The following is a 23,365-nucleotide window of genomic DNA, read 5'->3' on the forward strand; positions in this document are numbered from 1 at the left end:
AAACTGCAAAGCCCGTGCTCTGTTTATCTCCTCATATTGCATACTGAATAAAGACCCAATTATGTAATTTCTGTGAAAGATATAATGGCACTGAAGGGGAAGTCATTTCTGCTCATCTCTAAGTGAACTAAACTACCAGGCTCTTGGTGGTCAGTTTCCTCTAGTAGGAAGTATCTGGGAACCCAAAGGAATTCCCTGGATGATCTATATGCAGAGAAGATGCAGTCACCACACACACACACACACACACACACACACACACACACACACACACGTCCTGCATAAAGACCGAGTCTAGAATAGTAATCACAATGGCACAGTTCAACAGAGAAATGTTTTGAAAGGAAGTGAATTTAGTCCAGAGCATGTGCTAATTCCCCCTGGAGTGTGACTGACCAATAACTGTACTTGACTTGGAAAGACCAGAGGGGCTCAACCTTCAGCCCTACAAGAGCCTTAACATGTATCTTCTTGACAGAGTGACACAGCCAATTAACTTTCCACTCTGTTCCATGGAATGTGATTGTACAACCTACAATGAAAGGAAGGAAACTAGTTTTTAATTATCTCCTTTATGTAGGATAAGATATGTCACTTTCATTGTTTTAGTTAATCCTCACAACCATGTTATTAAAATAAGTCCTAGTATTTCCATTTCACACATAAAATACAGACTCAGAGATACTGTGATGTGCCCAAAGTTTAACAAGTCACACAGCAAATATTCAAATCCAAATCCCTTGAGCTAACAGCCCTTATTTTTTTTTTCACTATATCACTGAATCAAACATGAGATACGGTCTTTCACACGGAAGCGAGCTGCTTTTGGTTTGCCATTTTAAGCCATGTGCCCCCTGGTTTGAAAACAGGTGACCTCGAGCCATATACCCCCACACACCTAATTCTCCCTTTAGGTAACCAAAAGCTCACTAATGCCGAAGAAGTTTAGAGAATAATCTGAGTGTTGGGAGAAGTTTACTCTAGACTAGAGTTTCCCAAAAGTGTACTGTTCATAAATAGTCTTCATGATATTTAACCATATCCTCATTCCAACTCTGCCATTTTTTCTTTATTTTTGTTTCTTTAGATTAATTTATTGTAACTCAAATTAATATATTTCCAAAGAAAACTTTATATTCCCACCACAAATGGAATATCAGCATCAAGTGATTAATTTCATGTTAATTAAAATCAGGGTACTCCTTAATATTGTCATGTGTGCCATCAAAAAAAGGCTTACCACACTTTAGAAAATACTGCTTTAGGCAAATCTGACCCACTTCAGGAATAAATCACAACCTGAACTCATTTGCATCTCACTTCAATGGAATTATTCAGCAGGCATATTTCAGTAATATAGAATGTAGTATAGAATAAATTCTGGTTTCCTTGGTTAAGATGAAGAGCTGTCTTCTTTTTCCTCTATCTCTGTCTCTCTCACAATGGCTTTATTGAGGTGTAGTTCACATACCACAAAACTGACCCATTTCAAGAGTATAACTCAATGGTATATGTTGGTTTGCAATCCTCTCAGGAGCTTCCAAGGTATTATCTGAAACTGGCCCCCCAAAACGGAAGGCAGGAAGAAACTAAAGAAAGGCAGGCCACTCCAGATTAGTAACAGTTTTAATAAGCAAAGGCAACTTACATGCAAGACTTATTTTGGGCTACAGCAAGACGAATGGATCCCTGCACCCTCTCCAAATCTTAAAAGTTTATAAAGAAGCCCTAAGTGGACTCAGTTACATATACCACGTAGGTGTTTTCAACATGACGTCACCATCTCAAGGCAATGTCTTTGGAGCAGCATCTGGAAGCAGGAAAGGCAAGCAGAACCCACATTCCAAAGGTAGGGGTGGGGGTGGGGGGAGAGCCTCTGAGTGCCCAGATCCAGCTCATGGGACAATCAGCAGTCATGTCTTTCTGATGACATTTCCCAACAGTATATTCACACAGTTATGCAGTCATCACCACAATCCATCTTATAACATCTTCAAAGGAAACCCCATATCCTTTATTAGTCATTCCTATTCTCCCCTGTACCCCAGCCCTAAGCAACCACTAATCAATCTACTTTCTGACTATATGGGTTTGCCGATTTTAGGTATTCCACATAAATGGAATCATGCAATATGTGACCTTTTGTGTCTGGCTTCTTATATTTAATATAATGTTTTCAAAACTAGCCCATGTTGTAGAATATGTTGCTATTTTATTACTTCTTATTGCTGAATACTATTCCATTACATGGAAACACCACGGTTTGTTTATCCGTTCATCAGTTGGTGAACATTTGGATAGTTTTCACTTTTTGGCTATCATGAATGATGCCATCGATATTTATGTACAAATTTTTATGTGGATGTATGTTTTCATTTTTTTGCATTCTATGCCCAGGAGTAGAATTGATGAGATGATAAAGGGTCTGAGCAGTGCTTGGGGTTATGTTTTCAATTACCTTTTTGACCTCAATTAAATCACTTAAACATAATGATATTCTGCCTTAATTCACTCATTGTAAAACTAGACAAATAAATGCAGCTGTATTTACCACAGAGGGGTCTCCCAAGACAGAAATGATCTAATGGTAAGTGGACAGAAGCTGAAGAATCTGGGTTCTGCCACTAACTCGCTAAATGTCCATGAGCAAAGCACTTTACCTACTAGCCTCCATTGTCCTTATATGGAAAATGAAAGAATTAGACTTGTTTTTGTCTAACATTCTCTTTACTTTAATTGTATTAACATATGCAAAAACATTTTGACAAGTTAAAGGCAGTTTTAATGTATTTGTATATATAATATTTCATCAATATATATTTATTCATATATATATTTCATACACACACACACACACACACACACACATATACCTCCTTACTGAGGAATGGCCATGTCCTATGGTGAAATAACATCAAGCATTCAGTCTTTAGGAAAAGTATGCCCAAAATAGGCCATTTCCTCAAAAACAAGACATATTCTCATGCAATTCTCAGGTGCTTATGGCAACTCTCAAAGATGTATTTCTTTTTCTTTATGTAATTCTATTTTCTTAAGCAAAGAAAATATTATAAGGGAAACCCTGGTGTTCTCCCTGTGCAATATATTTGTAGCACATCCCTGTTAACCATAAATTGTTTTGGAAAGGAACATTGAGTTATGTCCTCTCAGGGAGCTGGAGTCACAGTGAAGTTATTCCACAGAGAACTGAATTGGAGGCTTGGAAAAAAAAAATGAGCACATAAAATTTTAAAAGTTACAGTTAACTCTGAGATAAGAACAAAGGATATACTTTTAGCAAAACATATCAGGGTGATTGGGTTTGGGAATCTTCAGGTACTGTAGGTTTTTATATGTTGCCAGTACACACAGGAAATACACAGAGATTACCTATCTATCTATCTATCTATCTATCTATCTATCCGTATATAGCACTACCCCTCAATTTGAAACAACAGTGTATTATTGTCTCTCATGGTTCTGTGGGTTGACTGGACTCCGTTGGGTGGTCCCAACTGGTGTCCTCCGTGAGGTTGCACTCAGACAGCTGGGGTTGGAGTCATCAGAATATCAGACATCCAAGATGGCTTGAGAAGTGGCCACCTAGTCTCTGTTTTTATAGTTTAATTCAGGATAATTTGTTTCAGATTCATTTGGCATTTAAAAATTTATAAATTTTTGTACACCAGTACTTTCACATGATTCATCTTTAGGACAGGACTGTTAAATAGATTACGGATGAGAAAACAGAGATTCAAATATGATAACATGCCTGAAAAAACATAGCTATGAGTATTTTTAAAATCCCAGGAATTGTCCTAATCCTGATCCAGTATTCTTTTCATTACAGCATATTACTTCTTGAATTCTAAGGGATCATGGTCCATTACTGAAAACTTTGATAAAAACGCTTTCCCTTTTTGTACCAGGACTTCCTTCCCAGTAATGTGAAACAACTGACCTTCACACAGCCCTCTATGATCTAGATTAAGATTAAATTAAATCTGTCTTCTACCTGAGAGTTCAAATACTTGAAAACTCAGTTCTATCTCCTAAGATACCATCTTCTCCCAGTTCTCAATCATATGCATTTTTTTTTCTCTCAGTGGCCTGTAAGTATTAGTCAGTGTTTTTAAGAGGTATATTTAGTTATTTTGTCCTGAAATCAAACATTAGGTTTTTGGATCAAAGGCATAGTATTATTATGTTACAGCAACAAATGTGTTGGTTCCCCATGCCCCATTATCTCTCTTCAAGGTGATACAGTGGGACCAAGATGTAACCCTGCATGCACAAGTAATTTTTTTCTTTGGCACTACAGAGAAGAATCCCAAAATTATGAATCTGGGAGCTCATAGAAGAACTACCACTAAGCTACCACTCTCCTACCAGAAAGACTGAGATAAATCTTTGCTCCCTACTGTTTTATAATCCGTTTAATTATAAACAGATGGCCCCAGGGATTTTTATCCCCTTTTGAAATATAAAAACAATACTCCTGAAGATAAATCTCTATCTATGGAGATCTCTGTTCAATCACTGTGTCACATTCCGTGTTTGTCCTTTTTACTTAGTGTTCTTTGCTTAGAAGTCCATAATTATGTAAAAATATTTTCTTTAAGTTGCACGTTTGTGTGCCAGGGTTCAGTCTTCAGTACACTGATTGTTTCATGCTATAAAAATCTGCCTATTGTTTTTTCTGCACCAGATACTATGTAGATGCTGTCGAATCTTCGGTCTCCTTCAGGACAAAAGTGTCCCTTTAGCTTCAGCTTTTCAATCTACATTTGCAGTTGACATCTCCATGAAGATGTCTTTTGGGCACCTGAAACCGAATATGTTCTTTTTGTTTTGTTTTTTTTTTAATATTAATTTTTTATTATGTTATGTTAGTCACCGTACAGTATATCCTTAGTTTTTGACGTAGTGTTCCATGATTCATTATTTGCATATAACACCCAGGGCCCCATGCAATACGTGCCCTCCTTAATACCCATCACCGGCCTATCCCAATCCCCCACCCGCCTCCCCTCTGAAACCCTCAGTTTGTTTCCCAGAGTCCATAGTCTCTCATGGTTCATTCCCCCTTCTGTTTACCCCCCCTTCATTCTTCCCTACCTTCTCCTACCAATCTTCCTATTTCTTATGTTCCGTAAATGAGTGAAACCATATGATAATTGTCTTTCTCTGCTTGACTTATTTCACTTAGCATAAGTGAAACCCAATATGTTCTAAAATAAACCATCTACCTTCCCTTCCCAAACCATTCATCCTCAACTTTAAACACGTATATATTGGAAATACAGAGTCAAGGAAGTAAGGAGACCGATAATCACCTTTGCCTTCTCCATTTTATGGTTATATCCTTACTTCCTTTAAACAAACATGTACTGGGTACCTTCTGTGTGCTAGGCACTAAGGATCCAGCAGTGACCAAAGCTATCAAATTCCCTGCTCACAGGGAGTTTATATTAAAATAGAAAGAGATAATAGGCAGAGAAGCAATGATAACCTAGTATCACAGATGGAAATAAATGTTTTGAAGACAAAAGAGATGTAGGTATTTCTATTAACTATATCACCAGGCTCGGTTGTATTGGGAAACATCAGCTTCAACTTCTGACACAGGTTTGAATGCCTAAAACTGAACAGCTGCATCATACAGGAAAATGATAGACCATTTCAACCTAACAGCATTCCTTAAAAATATGGTCTTGCCCCAAATATAAACAAGACCCAAATGTGTATGTTTTGAGGCATCCAAAAACAGCTACTGCCCCCTTCCATCCCATTCTACTGCACATCTCAAGAGAAGGGTGGCCCCCTGCACGCTTGAGTGTCAAGGTGACATCGGAGGCTGAAGAGAAGGAAAGACAGTGAGAACAGAGTAGTTTGGCACTTAGAGTTTTTCATGCGGTTCCTTTAGAGAAATAAGAATTACCACCTGCTTCACAATGCACAGAAAGAAGTTCACCATGTTCAAGTCAAAGAAACTCTCACCTCACTTAAGCGAGGTTTGACCACATGTTTCCACTACACAATGACCTTGGCTGGGGCAATTCATAATAGTGTGCCCCCATCCTGTGCTCCCTCCTCTTAATATATAAACGAAAAACTTACAGAACTCTCCAAGAATCATGTAAAAACCATTCAAACAGTGAGATAGATAATAAACATGGTAGACAGACAGTGGATTAAGCCTATGGATAACTGGCAGTACTATAGGGAAATCTAGAAAATGGGACAGAAGCAATAATCCACAGTAAAATGGAAACAGAAATGCTAGAAGTAAAGAATGAGTGTTAAAACCACAACTGAAGGTTTATTCAGTATCGGATAAAATTCACCAACATCTAAAGCTACTCTTAAAATAGTTAGATTTCAAGCATAAAGACAAAAAAGTGAACATTTTTAGCTATTTATGAACATAGACCCTGAATATTAAAATTCTTCCTCAGCATTCTGACCCTAAGTCTGTGCTATTCATTTACAACCCCAGGAAGAACCATTTGGTTTTGAAGTGATCCAGGCAGGGGTGCATGTGCAGGATATTTGGGAGTGGAAGAACGGGGAGAAGCAGGGGACAGTTAATACATTGTATTAATACAGCAGAAGAGTTCTATTTAGGAGGGAAATTGCTTCCAGAGGAACATGGCATGAACTAAAGTTGGGAAGGCCGAGAATCCTCAGTATTAGTTCTCTTTCCCCCTATTTTCCACACAATCAACAACCTCTCTGAAACACAACAAAAAGGAGGGAAAAAAGATGGCTGGAGAAATAAAGGAGAATCATAAGAAAATACTTGTAAAAAAGACAAAGCTGAATTTTAACAGGAGAATGTGGAGCTTTTTTCTAAATTTCTCTTCACTTCTCAATGACAGATCTTCAGAAGCTGGTGTTCTCCGTTTCTCTCCTGTTGCTTTTCACAAGCTAACTCCTAGACACAGCCCTCCAGATGACATGGCAGAAATGGATATTATCTGTAATATTCAGATAAATACTGCTTCTAGAATAGGGAGATGCAATGCTGACCACAATTAAGTCTTATCAGTGTTTGGAAAGAAAATTAGTGCCTCAGGTGGATAACAGCCTCACCCTCTGTCATATCTCCTCAACAAAAATAACCCCCCCCCCCCCGCCCATATACTTGTGTTTGTAGCCTTTTTCAAATCCTTCATGCTTGGATCTATTTTCTGGATTGAGTTTTTGTTTTATTTTGTTTTGTTTTGTCCTAGAATCTGAACATCAATAGTTTCTGACATTTCCCTTAAAACACTGATGCGTCTTAGAGTCTAAGCTCCTTTGCTGCCTCTTGAATCTGATCTGCACTGTGAGAACTGCACATGAGATAAGGGGAAGCTTTGGTCAGAAATTCTCCCAGAGCCCAGATGTGTAATTTCTGTAAACAGTATCAATTGATACACTTAAATGACATTAAGTAGAAAGGAAATAAAGTCAGTTGATAATTTTAAAAAATTTTTGACACTGACAATATGTGGTCAAGACCTGAGCTTTCTTATAAAAATTATTATTTTCTTTAAGAATAATATATCATGAGCTTTCTGCAACTGAGATTTCTGGTCTGGGGAAATTGGCAGAAGACAATTTTTTCAAAGATATACTCACCCATATAAAGTTGTATCTTAACTGGAATGCAGGGAGAGAACAGCGTGCAGATACAGCATTGCAAAAGAAATTTCTTTCAGAGAGATCAAAATGTTTCTGTGAAGCTGCTACAACTTCCCCTCTAAGGACACAGTTGCTTAGTCTTCAATGCCAAAGTGCCTACATAAACAAAGCATATAATAGAGGAGATGGGGGAATGCAAAATAAACAAACATGTTAAGGAAGGATTGGCAGAAAAAGCAATGTTTCCAGAACAAAATCATAAGGAATATTTCCCCTTCCATTTTCCACTAGATTTGATTTCTCAAAGATTTCAGATGTCTCCTCTCATTTGGAGAATTCAACTTTCTTATTTAGAAGCCGTTTTATTATAGTGAACTTGTTAGGAGTCCAGAGTCAGCAATCACCAGTGTTTATCCACAGTGGAGACCAAGCAGGAAACCTACACTTCCAGCCTCCCACTTCCTCCCACACACACAATAATGAGGTGCCCCTACCCCCTCCCTGCTCAGGTGGAGTCAGAAGAGGCCAGTGGAAAGACAAGACTTTCATAATCACCCAGTAGTAATGAGACTACCACCAGTGCACTGTCAGTAGACACCGTACCGAGTATTGGAACTCCCAGCCTGTCAAGCAGTAATAAGACTCCTATCCAAACGTCAACAAAGACAAAGGAACCTGGGTTTCTCTGGCCACCCAGCAATAAAGAGGCATCACTCTCTCTTCTGCTGAAGTGGTGTCAGAGATCTTCAGCTAAAAGAAAAGGTTTAAATAGGATCTAGACTTATAACATAATACAAAAAGCTACAGTTAAAAAAAAAAAAAGATTCGTCCTACTGAGAATCAGAAGGATTTCAAACAAAATGAAGACAGTAGGTGCCAATATCAAGATGGCAGGGTTGTTAGGATTATAAGTGTGCTCCCTACCAGGTGGCATGTTATAATGTTATCATGTAAGAAGTCCTGGACATACAAACTTGTAAATTTGTTGTGAGAGGTCATTGAGAGCACATGACCACCAGCTGACCTTTGAATTAGCCCTGGACATCAGAGGCTCTGCCCTCCCCTGTCCTTGGAATGTGCATTTTGCTTGCCAGCTTTTTTTTTTTTTTTTTTTTTTAATTCTGCTTGCATTTCTCACTCTCAGAAGCTGCCCCAAGGACAGCCTTGAGATGGGGAGGTGGTGTTGAGACTATCTGGGCTCGTGATTAAACCCAATTAAGGCCTCTATATAAAGCTTTAAGGTTTGACCAGTGAGTGCAGAGATCTACTTGTCTTGGGGCTATCTAAAACAAGCTTCATAGTTCCCTTGGTTTTTAAACCTACCACCTACCTCATCTGGAGTGTCCTGCCTCTTTCTTTGTCCCTCCCTGCCCTGTGCTTATAAGGGCCAGTTTCAGATTATATCCAGCAAACTCCCAGGAGGTTTCCAAACCAACAAATACATACAAACAAGCAAGTACAAAAGCAATCACATGACATCCTCATTCTCTGTCCTTGTAGACAATGACAAGCACCTTTTGTGAAAGTTTTACTCCAAAGTAAAGGTGACAATATTTTGACATCAGGGCCAGCTAAACTTGCAATCAGAGCAGATGCCAGAATTTTCTGTTAAGTGGGGAGACACAAGACCAAATGAGTCCTAGATTCATTTTGCAGTGTCACCCAAAAAGCGACTGAGCTCCCCAGATTCCGGCAAGAGCAGAGGAACCTGTACAATATTTCTAACAACTCACATGTTTGGTCATTACTCATTTCACCAATGCAAAAATTATTTCTAACCTCTCATATGCTAATTAACAAATTGCCTAGTGCAGTGATTCTCAAATTAAATGCTCACAGAATCCACTGAGAGTCATGTTAAAATGCAGACTGTGATTCATTATGTCTGGGTTGAAGGCTTGAGATTCTCCACTCTAACAAGCTCATAGGTAGTGCCTGTTACTGGTCTCTGAACTACACTAAATAGCACGAGGCTAGTGCAGATTTAGATGGTGATAATTGAAGTGCCGGTTTGAGGCTCCTCTGAAATGTGGACTCCAGATTAGGATCTTTCAAATGCTAGGGAACTGCCTTTGGCATGTGGACTTGAATGCGATATATCAAGTGTTAAGCAATTGCTTTGGTGCCAAGTTAATTTTCTCACCCACGTATGTACCACACAGCTTATACTGATGCATTTTAAAGCAAAGTACAGACAATATAATGGCCCATTCAAATACAATGGGCACAAGCAAACTGTCCATTTGGGAGAGAGAGGGAGAGAGACCGAGACAGAGACAAAGAGGGAGAGGATAGAGGAATGCCGCTACTCTGTGTAAAATTTTGTGCAAGCCGTGCCCTCCTGGCTCCACTTTCTCATAGCAACCAGAGAATTTCCAATACAGGGCACAGTAATTATGCATCTGTCTCCTAGCTCAATTCCCTCAGATATGTCACATATAAGCATTAAGCTGTTTTTTTTTTTTCCAATGGGGAAAGATAGGCTCACTGGATGACATCTTATAATGAGCTTTATTTATTAATAGGTTTGCACCTAAAAGCAACGTTCCTAGTCACTGCTATTGGAACCATATATGAATTGCTGTTGTTAGCATCCATCAACATTAAATACAATAGGCTCCCTTGATATCAATATGTATTGTCTATACCACTGCCATCTAATCAAATTAGATGAGTTCTTATCCCAGCCAAGTGAAAATTAATATGTATACTTGTATAATATAATCTCATAAAATATTATTGCTTTGGTTAGTAACAAAATATACTAAGACATATTTTCTGCCATTAAGTGTATGAAGATATATCCACAGATATCTATTGATAGTTATGTTGTGTACTGATATTATCCAGAATGCAGCTAAAAGTCTGTATTTTACTAATGGCCTCAGATTAGTAATTTTCAACATAATTCAAGGCTTTGACTCTGCTTCCAAAAAATTCAGAAGCTTTGCATTTGGAATTTTTGGTTACTTCATTTTCATCTCTGATTTAACCAGGTCGCTTATGATTGAGACCATTACTTAGATTAAATTCTAAATTTAAAAAAATTTTAAACTCATGTTTGGAAAACTCATGTCATGTTTGCCAAGCACTTATATTAAAAACTGGGATATAAAGATTAATAAGATAAGGACATGAACCCTTGAGAATGCATTATCTGGAAAGGGAGACAGATAGAAACAAATGAGAGTTGATCACTGTAATGGGGTAAAGTAAGTGTTGTTATGAAGTAGAACCAAGTGATGTGTAAAGAATAATGTAGGGTAGGGGTGCTTGAGTGGCGCAATCGGTTGAGCATCTGACTCTTGGTTGTGGCTCAGATCAGGATCTCAGGGTCGTAAGATCAAGCCCCGAGTGGGCCTCCCCACTCAGCACGAGTCTGCTTAAGACTCTCTCTCCCTCTCCTGCTGCCTCAACCCACCACATTCTCTCTCTCTCTAAAATCAATAAGTAAATCTTTTTTAAAAAGAAGAAGAATACAAGGGAAGGAATAACCAAAGGTCTGCATAGATCAGGAAAAACTTCAGAGATAGTTCTATTTGCTAAGCCTTGACAGAAAAGCAAGGGGAACACAGAAAGTAGAGAGGAAGAAGAACATTCTTACAGAAAGAAAACCCATGAAAAAGAAAGGCACACGATTATAAATGGCACCATGTATTGAGAAATTGTCAAGATGTGGTGAATGGGAGAAGTGAAGCTCGAAAGTCAAATGCTGCCATAACATAAGGAACCTAGCGTGCCAAGTTTAGGCACCTGGACTTTATTCCGAAGGCAGCATTTATCTGAAGAACGTTCTAAAGAAAGAAAGTGATAGGAAATGTGATTTTGAGGAAGTCAAGTCTGTGGTAATATGTAGACTTACTGAGAGGGAACATAAATGAAGACAAGGAGATGAAGGGCAAAGCAAATGCAATGGCTCAAACAAGACATATGAGGCTGAATCTGTTCAATGACAACGGACACAGATTCTAGATTACAGACATCTTGACAGATGTCTTGACAAGTGAGTGCCTGGATATGGGGTTGAGGAACAGCCATTCCTTGAACCTGTATCACGTAAGATAGAGTTCTGATTGTTTGACTTAAAGTCTAATGCTTTCAACCTCATCCTTTCTTTAGTTCTCCTTTCTGAACAAGTTCAGTTCCTATAAGGTGTTGGGTTGGCAAGAAAATTAACTTGACAGATGAATCATTCTGGCAGTGACTATTACAGCCCACTTTGCATAACTGCCATGTAAGATACTTGAATTGTCCTAGGACTCAACTTGAGTATATGCCTCTGTATCCTGAAAGAAAAGTTTAGAAGAGGAAATGCAGCTACTCTTAATCCTCTAATGAATCAGGGTTTAAGGTTGTGTTTAGCTGCATGTAATACTACTGTGAATAAACCACAGGATTATTACACACACACACACACACACATACACACACACACACACACACAGTGCTGCAGTATTACACAATTCTCAAGAATCTCATACACATTGCAGCCTTTAGAATTAGGGTCCAGTGTGCCCCACATGTAGAGGCTGCAATTTAGATGGAGCCCCCCAGGGGTCATGATATGTGTTGGTGCTGAGTGAAGCAGGTAGTCCAGGCTGATATGGCTGATATGCTTGAGTTCCATTTTCCTGCTATGCGATCTCTGGCATGACCTTGCCTCCTGATTGCAAGATGACTGCCTCAACTCCAGAAATCATGTCCTCATCCTTGGCAGGAATAAAACCAAAGGAAAATAGAGAGTCTTCTCTAAAGGCTCTGAGACAACCAGCTCAGGAACATTTGCTTGATCTCATGACTAGAACTGAGTTCATTGCCTTCTACAGCTGCAAATGAGTCCAGGAAAAATAGTGTGAGGTTGCCCAGAGAAAATCAGAATTCTGTTAGTAAAGAACAAGGGACTAAGGTTATTATTTAAGCAGAAAAATCAGTGTCCATTATACCCAATAATCTGAATTCAGACACTGTCTGAAGATACTGAGGATGAGGAGGGACTGAAGAACATAGTACCCCACACACAATCCAGAATGTTCTCCCTGATTTATCATCTATTATCTTACACATTTCATATAGTTTTATTGTCTCTCTTTCCTACTTGAAAATAAGTTTGATATAGGCAGGACTTTTTCTCTTTGGTTATATCCTGTACTCCCCAATGCTTAGAACTGTGACTGATACAAAGTAAATACTTAGTGTTTGTTACATGAGTAAATGAATATTCAACCCAGTTAGGCAATCAGTGGATCTCAGCTCTCCCTTGCAACAGGGTGAAAAGGGCATAAGGGAAGAACTACATATATGCTACTGAGATGTCTCCATTTACTTTCTGGTGGAATTCTTTAGAACTTTAAAAAGAAACTTTCAGGGGGCACCTGGGTGGCACAGCGGTTGAGCGTCTGCCTTCGGCTCAGGGCGTGATCCCGGCGTTATGGGATCGAGCCCCACATCAGGCTCCCCTGCTATGAGCCTGCTTCTTCCTCTCCCACTCCCCCTGCTTGTGTTCCCTCTCTCGCTGTCTCTATCTCTGTCAAATAAATAAATAAAATCTTTAAAAAAAAAAAAAAAAGAAACTTTCAAAAAATTGATCCACAAATTAGTTGCATGGTCTCACAGCTACCACTAACGGGCTCTGTAGTAAGAAAAAAAAGTCAGAAGGTAGAACTAAATACAATACAACTTTTCTCAAAACCCTTGCAGCTTGGAGCAATTCCTTAAGGCAGGACTCCCGTGGAAAATACAGGACTAGAAATTGCCACTAGGAGGAGCAGCTGAGAGATCCTTCTTTTCCAAAGACGCCATTACGAAAAGGAGATGTCCTCCAGCCAGGAAGACATTTTAATTTGGAGGTTTCTGGGGTTCTCTGCCATCCCAACTGATTACTTTCACAGGAGAATATCGTGTCTGATTTTCTACTTTGCATGAGTGAGGAGACTCTAGGAATTGATATCCATTATGTACTTGACTGAAGAGAGAGAATGTCACTGTTGCTCCTCTGACAAAGGGTCAGTGAGGCCAGGGAGGGGGGCCCTCAGAAGGGAAAGGGTTAGAAATATAGGATGAGAATTCCTTGAATAGAAAGATGCAAAACAGAAGCTTGACAGTTTGATAGCACAGGAAGTCCAGACTAGGAATCGTAGGAAAAGTGAACAAACAGTGTGTTAAGCTCCTTCCCTGCAGAGTATGAGGTCTGACATCCTAACGATCTACCAGGTAAAGATGCTGGAAATCAAAATCTTCAGTAATTTGAATGAACGATCGATTAATTACCTCTTGTGATGGGATAGTAATTGCCACTCATCTTGAATTAAACTAACTAACTGCAGAGACATGGGTTATAAGGGTAAAACAATAAAAATTAAATACTTACCTTCTTATTATAGATAAGTCAACTGAAAGGGTTATACAGTTACTGTGGGATTTTACCTGTGTTGATATTTTAGGGATTAAAAAGAATGTATTAAAATAAACTCCGTGCTTGTTAAATTCCATTTAAAATGGCTTTACTGCATAATTTTATTGATCTAATAAGAAATTACCAGATAATATTTTATAAAATCAAGATCTGCACCTTAAATGCACTTAACATTGTTTCAATAAACAAGAGGCATATTTTCTGGTTCTAGGTTCTCAAAAGTTGAAAATAAAAAGTGCAGTTTTATACATAAAAGGATAAAGACATCAACATCATAGATATAAAAATGTGTTTGTAATGCAGATATAATATTAAAGAGATGGCATTTTGCCATCTGAAGAATCCTAGGCTCAGAGAAAACCATGTTCAAATCCCTGAGATGCCATTTCCTTACTGTGTGACCTTGGGTGATGCACTGTGTATTTCTGAAATCCAGCCTCCTAATCTTTGAAATGAAGATCTGAATATCTTTTTCTTAGTGTTAAGTGATTTAGTGCGAAAACTAGGCAAATATGCTCAGCACTCTGCCAGGCAAACAGCCGTTTCGTGATCATTGTTTGTCAAATATGAAACCAAGTAAGTATTTAAAAAGGTTGAGGCAAGAGAGTAAAACAAAACCATCCTGACCAGCTTTTTCTATTTTAGAATAAGAAACCTATGTATGAGATTTGATGGACCATGAAAAAACCTCCCACCTGGAATTATTTCCCCTCCTGGCCCTGCTTTTCAAGTAGAGGCTAAGAAATCTCTCCTGGGTGCAGTTACTGGTGAATAAGCCTGAATCCCAGCATAGCAAAAGTAACAGTGTGACCTCTTTCTAGGGATTCTTTTTTTTTTTTTTTTTTAGTTGGTGGTAGATGAGGGGTTTGCTGTTTAATGTTTGACCTCTCCTATTATACTCAGCTCAATTTATTATGCGACCATCATAGGCCCCAAGATGCTTATCTTTGGGACCTGTGACAGCCTTAGATAAACTCCAGTATAAATCATGCAAAATGGCTTCTCTGAGTTGCTGTAGATTTAGACCCTCTAAAGAGTTACGTTTCCATCTTATTGATTCACGTGAAAATATTTCAAATAATCACACATGGAAATGTTTCTCCCAAATTCCTTATTGGCTGAGTTGAGTATTCACGCAGCGCAGAGAACAAAAGGTGAACCTCATACATTTTGAGAACAAGTTGTTTTCTAGTAATCAGTCAAGGAGGAGGGATTTCTGGGTTCACTGAGAAGTGACCCACTCCTAACCAGGTCTAGCACCCTAGATATGGCAACCTTGCTTCATTGGCCTCTCCTACCATCTCTTACCCATGCCACCTCCTGATGAAGTCATAGCTCAGGGAATCTTGATTCCAGCCCTTGAGTGAAAGATTCTACCATGTCACTGCCAAGTTTTGTTTATGCCCCTACTTCTAAAATGATTGACATTTGCTCATAAGATCAGGCATCAGTTGAAATCAGGATAAATACAATTCTGGCCATTGCCTGACTCCTACTAGATGAATTTAGAGATAACAACTTAATACAACCACACTCCAACAACCCCTAAAGAAGAAAAAGGAAATCTCTTAGGATTTTTGAAATTAAATAACACTTTGGGTTTTAGGCAGTCACATCAGGCTCTTTTATGAAGTTTCATTGGTAGGAACCAATGGGGACCATACCTTGTATATTATTTAACACTTGGGCTTTCATCTGAATAAAAGGAGTGATAGCTGGGCAAGCAGCAGACTCTGAGCCTATCAGCTGGTATGTGACAAAGTGACATGAAAGAAGCAGCATTTAGTATTCCAGTTTGCAGTCATGCATAGGGCAGTGGATTGGATGTCTAGGTCATTCAACCTCACACTGAGTCCAGGCATGCTTTGGGAACAAGTCTGTGACTTTGGAATTGCCATCCATTATCACATGGCTGTGCCAGAAGGGCACATGTTCTGAAATTGTTGTCAAGGAACGAGAGATAGGTCTAAGCATCCAGCTCTGTCTCAGTATCTCACTCTTTTGGGTCCAAGGGAAGGGAAGTACTAGAAGAAGAATTTCAAGGGCAGTTGGCCCCTTCAGGCCAGCACTAATAAAAAAGTATTAAATCTCAGTCAGTTGAGATCCCCAGGTACCCATCACACTAGGTCCTATTCTTCCTTTTGGAGGGAGGAGGTGAAATCATTTGTCAAAACTAGGTCCAACATATCTACTGGTCTCCTAAGACCACTACTGAAACAAGATAATCTTCATACCTTTTTTAAGGCTACTGACATTTCCATTAAAAGCTTCTCAGAGAAAAAAGCCAGACTCCCAGAATCCCCCAGAGATATTCAAGGGATGTTGTCCCTACAGATGCTCCCCTATTTCAACTCCAGGATCCCACAAAAACTGGGCCTGAGTTGGGATGGCTTGTATGTGGTCCATTTCCATTATTCCTCCTCCTATACCCACAACCAACATTGCTGCTCAGTAGATCACACCTGTTCTCAAAGCCCTTCTCGAAAGAGGGCTTTTTCCCTTCCTGAGATCCCAGAACAAAATAAAAGTCTAAGCGAACAATTAACTCAACATATCATTGTTTGAGCTGTGGCTCTCTGGACTACTTTGGGAGTTTCCCTGACTCTTTTTAAGAACTGTGACTATAAGAATTAATGCAATTTCTAAAAGGAGCCTCACAAATTTTCTATAAGTGCTCTATGCACTTGTCAGTATCAGTTTCATAGGTACCAAGAGGGATTTGATCACATGCCATCTCAGTCAAGACCCACTTTATTCTCCCTCTGCTGAGGGTCACAGAGGCAGAGAAGTGAAGGTGGAGGCCTTGCACTTAATGTTTGTTGGGTGAGCTGTGCCAAGAAACCAGGTAAAGGGAAACGATACTTATCCTTGGGCAAGGGCCTGAGCACTTTGACTCCCACCAGCTCCAACAACTCACTCTTCCTCACTTCTCATATCCAACTCAGTAGGACTTTTATCCCTATTTCTCAGATGGCTCTCAAGTTCACCCCCCTCCCTTGCCCACTGCCTAATGACCCTTCTAACTAAGAGACTGTCTTACCTCCTATCTGGTTGCTCCTAGCTCTGACTGATGTCCTGCTCTACTGCCCAGTCAGTCCTCCTGAAGCACACTCATCGTATGTCACCTTTCAGTTTTTATACAAACCCTTTAACCTGGCATATGAGGTTTTCTAAATTCTAGCCTTGCCCTTTCAGGTCTATGTTTTGCTCCTGTTCTAGTTCTTATCCAGAGTTATGTACTGCCCCTGTACACAATGTGCCCTTGAGACTCGCTGTGAGTCCCTTTCCTGGGACTGCTGCCTTCTTTCTTCCCTTCTAATGCCCGAATACAGTGCTTGGAGCCAGATCAAACTCTGGCTCAACTGTGAAGCAATCCCTTGATCCTCCATCCTGGGAGTGCTCACTCTCTCTCCTGTGCTCTCTTAGTAAATCAGACCGCATTTCCCTCTAGTCATGAGCGCAGTGTCCTTTATTTTATTGTTCACTAGATTGGGAACTCAGAGAATGTAAAATTGTTATCTAATATAACTTAGGATCTGTCATTGCAGGCATAAGAGCCTGGCACAGAATACAAATATCATAAATATTGAATGGTTCCACCTGCAGGTCTGGCTTTCCCATTTACCACCCAGGTGTTTATTTACGGAGGCCTTACAGTGTGATGGTTAAGAGTTCAGCCTTTGGGAGCCAAACTATCTGGATTTGGATATTGGCTTTGTCCCCTAATATCTGTGTTATTTTGGGCAAATTACTGCATGGGGATAATAATATGGCCCTCACATAGTCAACATGATAATTAAATGAGTTGATAAGAGTAAAACATTTAGAACAGTGCCTGGTACACAATAAACATTCAGTAAAGGTAAGCAAGTTCATTTAGCTAAACTTTCCCTCACGCATGTGATCATTGAAGAAAAAAAACAGGGTGCTAAGTTGTACTGGGGTTTTGTTCAGAATGATTCTGGGAGAGAATGGGTCTGTAGAAGATAAAGCTGGGCAGATTCCTCAGTCCAGGAAGACAGCGGGCCAGAACGAGGGAGTTCACTAAGACAGAAAGGGGCAGGTGGGTCCAGAGTCCCAGATGGGCAGAAAGGTCAGAGTCTATGACAGCAACAGCATGAACAGAATACAAAATGCCTAGTCCCAGGGCATATGGGGCTGTCTGTTCCATGTCTGCTTTCCCTTCTAATAGGCAGTCCTGGAAACTCAAGCAATACAGAGTCAGAAGAAACCAAAGGTCCCACCCGGTCTCAGGCCCATGGGGGAAAAACATAGATCTAAATCATCTCACACTGACATAACCAGACCATATGCAGCCCACACATCCCCTGGGCTAATACTCTCTACATCTCCATACTCTACCTCCTGCCATGCCTTTTTCTTGTAACCTTCGCAGTTATAGGTCACCACTGTAGGCAACGTATGAGCTGTGAGGAATGCAATGCCAAGTGACAACTCTTGGACTCTCCCTTCAGTACCTAACTCATTTTCTTCTCATAAAACATTCAAAGCATTTAAAATTATTACTTTATTCCTGAATCATAATATTGTTGAAGCTTATAAAAATCATTTCAGTGTTAATTCCCCTGGCTCAACTCTCTTAAATTCTTCCTTAGAAGTTGTATGTAATTTAACCAGAAAAAGTTTTTTTTATTTTTTTTTCCCCCGAAACCAACGGGAGTAATTAGAAAATAGATGGAGAGAGGAAAATGAAATAACTGCTAGGTGAATACAGGGTTTCGAGTTGGGAGTTAGAAATTAGGGCAATCATCTAGTCAGCCTGGTTCACTGACTTCTTCGTTATAAAATGACCATTTGACCTGGCCCTTTGCTCCCCAGGCATCCACACCATCAGCCATGGGCTGAGAGGTGCCATATGCAGCCAAATAGAACTATCGGTCTTTTTCACTCTTTCTTTTTTTTTTTTTTAATTTTATAGCAATTTTTTTAATGATTTTTTATTATATTATGTTAGTCACCATACAGTACATCCCCGGTTTTTTTCACTCTTTCTCATTGCCAGCACTGGTCAACCAATCTGGAAAGGGCAAGAGTCATGCTGAAGACAGCTCAGGCATAGCATATCAAACCAAGAATTTTGGCTTTCTTCAGAGTCCATTTCTCCCTCAAAAGAGCTGCTTCAGGTGATGGATGGGAAGTGAGGAAGCTGCAAGCACAGCTCCCAGCCATGCAGCCTGGTAAAGGGGACCCTGGAGCTGCACCCGAGCTGTTGTTGCAGGAGGCACGGAGGCAGGATATGGATTATAACTTCTCTGGAAATAGAGTCCCTAAATCTCTCATCAAGAGTCTCAGAAAAGGATCATGGCTTAGAAAGGATTAACTCATTGTCCCAGAGATCCAAGAGAGAGCATCACAAAGGATGATGTCCTGATAGAGCATTTTAGTGATTTAAAAGGAAGCTCCAGGATAAACGACTGGTGTCTCTTTTACAAACCTGGACACCACTGAACAGGAGGCTATTAAGCCAATAGATGACTTCCAGAAGGCATAGAGAAAGGGACTAACACTGCAGAGGACTTAGTCCAAGAAGGAGAAATCCCCAGTCTTGGTGGTATATGAAAATAGAATGAGAAAATGGGATGGTTTACAAAAAAAGCCTCACATATTCAGTTGGACAGGTTACCAGAATTGCCCGTACTGGTTGATATGCCTTGTTTATCTGCCCAGGTAACTTAGTTCTTAACATAGTGAAAAACATTTTTAACCATGGTACAGTGGCATCTCAAACACCAGAACACATACAAGAACTAATAAAGAACCCTGGAGGCATCACAGTACAATGGTGTAAGGTAGATGGTGACTTTGGAGCCCAAGATTATAGGCACCAGTTCCATAAATGTACTTCCAGTCGTTTTGAGGAGGTACATGTAACCCTGACATGGAACTCACAGCATCGCGCATAGACTCCAATGTTGATGCTCAGTTCTGGTGCGGGAGATGGCTGATAGGAGTGGAGTGCTTGGAACATCCCCCAAATATGTCATTCCACATTGGTGCCTAATGAGTGGAAAGCTGGCCTTGAGAGGTACTGTCTGAGCAATCAAAGACATAGAACACACCAGAATGATTCCAAATCCAGCTCCAGCACTCCAATTTATTTCTATGGAGAGACATTAGCATTCATAGTTGAAATGTCTGTAGAAGGATCGAGGATTGTGCATTAGTACAAATGTTGCCATTTTTTAAATGGAATAATATAATAAGCTGCCCAAAGTTACTTCTGGACAAAGGAGTCAATGGAACTCTCCCATTTGACATTGAAACTGTGACTCTAGGAACCACCAATAAATAACAAAGGTAGAAACTTCACTTCAAAGAACCATTAGCTTGCATAACAGAGAAGTGAATGTTGATTGGTTACTTGATTAATCATGGGGTTTACTTTGGATGCTTGTTTTTCTATCTTGGATGGAAAATGTTAGTATTTTAGATTTTTGGATGACTGGCTTTGGTTTGTGGGGTTTCAACACAGCTGTTGTGAGCCTAGTTCAGTTGTAATTGGTAAAAAAAAAAAAAAAAAAAGGTTGGATCCATCTCTCAAGCTATTGGAAATAGCAAATGTTTACTGGATTCATTTTGGAATATTTTAGCAATAAGATACTTGAATGTTGTGGACAAAACCGTAATGCAGTCGATTTTATTTTTAGCATAATGTTAATTACAGTATCACATCACAATAAAAATCAAATTGGCCATAGAAGTACAAGTACAGAAAGATCTATACCCTTCCACTGTACTTCTTCTTAAAGCTGGTTATTAGAACTGAAAAAATATATTATTTGATTAAATTTCCATCCAAGTCTAGGTAAAACTTAGAATAAAACAATAGGAATAGACCTAATGAAGCCAGAGTTCTATAATCTACCTTCCTCTTATACTCTTTATCTAAGTATGTTGCATATACTTTCCGTATCCAGATGTTTTGTAAGGAATATTGACTTTTATCTGATGTTCAGTCATCCTAAATCCCAAAACCATTACAATTTTTGCATTTTCAAATTAGTTGACCAAATGTCAAAGCATTTTCCTTCATTGTTTCTTTGCCATTTGATTCAAGATAATCTAAAGGACTTTTAGAGGGTAAAACTACTTATGGAAATAGTATGCACAACAGTTTTAACCATTTCACATGTATGTGTAATATGCACATGTGCATATCAGCCTCAGTGACACACCTGTACTATTTGTAGAACAGGATTTGCAGTCCAGTTTAATGTCAGTTTTGTAAGTGGTGTTCCAGTTAACCAAACAAACATAGGGTAAACATTTGACCTATTTTTTGAGAATTTAAATTCGTGTAAAATATTTGAAGGATTTATTTATTTTATAAATATAGTGGTCTTAACTTGCTATACAAGCTTACAGATTTTTCTTTGCAATGTGTTTGTTTGTTTGTTTTCATTTTAACCAGTTCAAAAATGTGAAAACGGGGCGCCTGGGTGGCTCAGTCGTTAAGCGTCTGCTTTCGGCTCAGGGCGTGATCCCAGAGTCCTGGGATCAAGCCCCGCATCAGGCTCCTCCACTGTGAGCCTGCTTCTTCCTCTCCCACTCCCCCTGCCTGTGTTCCCTCTCTCGCTGGCTGTCTCTCTGTCAAATAAATAAATAAAATCTTTTTAAAAAAAAAAGTTTGAAAAGGCAAGTTTGATTTTTTGGTAGGATAATTTATTTGGGAAATCAAATTCTCTGTTAAATAATCATGACCTTTCCCCCTTGCCTTTCTATACAGTAAGAAAGTAGTTCTGTTAGGAAGTGCTGGATGTCACTCTGGCCTCTATCTACTCTTTACTCTCCTTCCCCACCCCCTCCACCTTCTACCAGACACAGGCTGCTTTCAAGTTATGACATCCTCACCTATCCACTCTAAAGGGAGTTACCAGGTATATTTGTGGTGGAGTATTAGAGTTATTGTCCTATGCACTAGCAGTCTGAGTGACACAGGAAAATTTGTCACATAATGCTGAAGAACAGTGATGAGCACTTTGAGAAATATAAAAATGACATGAGTCAAGAACTGTTCCAGCCCTCATTCTGGTTTAAGAGAGAGTGCTAATGTACTTGGAATAGTACTACTAATACATGATAATGTATTTAAAGGCAAGTTAATGTGCTCTCAGCTATCAGTGCATCAAGGATTCAAAATAAAAGTGGTCCAGTGATGACTGCACTGATCAAGGAAAGTTGCTTTGAATGAGTTGAGTGACTCTTAAGGATTGATATGATCCAGCTAAGCAGCAGGGACATAGACAATCGCATGGTGGCCAGCACGGTAGAAAAGGTATACAAACACCAATAATGAACACAGCACATTTTTGGGAAGATGAGTTTGCTTAGAGTGGGTAGTATAAGGTTTAAAGGCCAGGCAGCTCTGGGATTTTGGTTTATTTGTTTTAATTTTTGTTTTTAAAACAGGGTTATGATATAATGAAATAGATACTTTCATAATACTTCTATTATGGACCAGTGAGTGAACATCTGCCCAATGGATGTGGTGCTGTTTGCTGTCAAAGACTTAGAGATCGTTCAGTTCCAGATTGCAAACAAGTGTCTCATCAGCAGAATAGAGCCCACAGACATTTTGTGTGGCCCAAATAGTGATGAACAAATTTGAACCAATGTTTAAAAATTGAAAAATTTCACATGAAAATCTGGATTTCTGGATTCACCTAAAAAATCACATGCGGCACAATCCATTCACATCTCTGCATGCAAATAATGTACCATAGCAGGAGGCTGCCTTCTTTGGATAGTGAATGACTGCTCCAGGTTGGAGCAGTGCACAGCTAGTCTTATTATATACCTGTAGGCTCGATCCATCTGCAACAGAGACTAGGAAATGCAGGTGGAGAAAATGGCCTATTAGGAGTAAGTCAACCGTAGAAGAAAACTTGCGTTAAAGGAAACATAAATTCATTTAAAATGTAGAATAGAAGTTGATGATAGGCCAGCCATCTGAATTATCCATGTGGTAGTTGGAAATATGAAATTGCCCCTCAGGAGTGAAGCCAAAATAGAGAGATATTTGAAAGTAATTACTTTAAAGAGGGGAAGTGAAATATGCAAATGGGTGAGAGATATAGAAAGAATAAAGTGTTAGATAAAAGTTGAATTTGACAGCTGGGAGTATATTTTGATGACTGAGATAAAAAAATTCATTGTACCTGTATCTTTTTTTTAACCCCAGCATAATGAACCTGCAGTGTTATATTAGTTTCAGATGTACAATATAATGATTCAATTCTTTACATTACTCAGTGCTCATCAAGATAAGTGTACTCTTAATGCCCTTAACGCCTCTGGTAACCA

General features: G+C 39.3%; 1 pseudogene; it reads left to right on the forward strand.

The window, feature by feature from the left end:
• Positions 1-20,492, forward strand: part of LOC123799661 (cytokine receptor-like factor 3) — a 122,752-nt pseudogene extending 102,260 nt beyond the window's left edge.
• The last annotated feature ends 2,873 nt before the right edge of the window (positions 20,493-23,365 follow it).

Source organism: Ursus americanus, chromosome 7 (genome assembly GCF_024610735.1).
Source record: "Ursus americanus isolate L20-20 chromosome 7, mUrsAme1.1.p, whole genome shotgun sequence".
NCBI lineage: Eukaryota > Metazoa > Chordata > Mammalia > Carnivora > Ursidae > Ursus > Ursus americanus.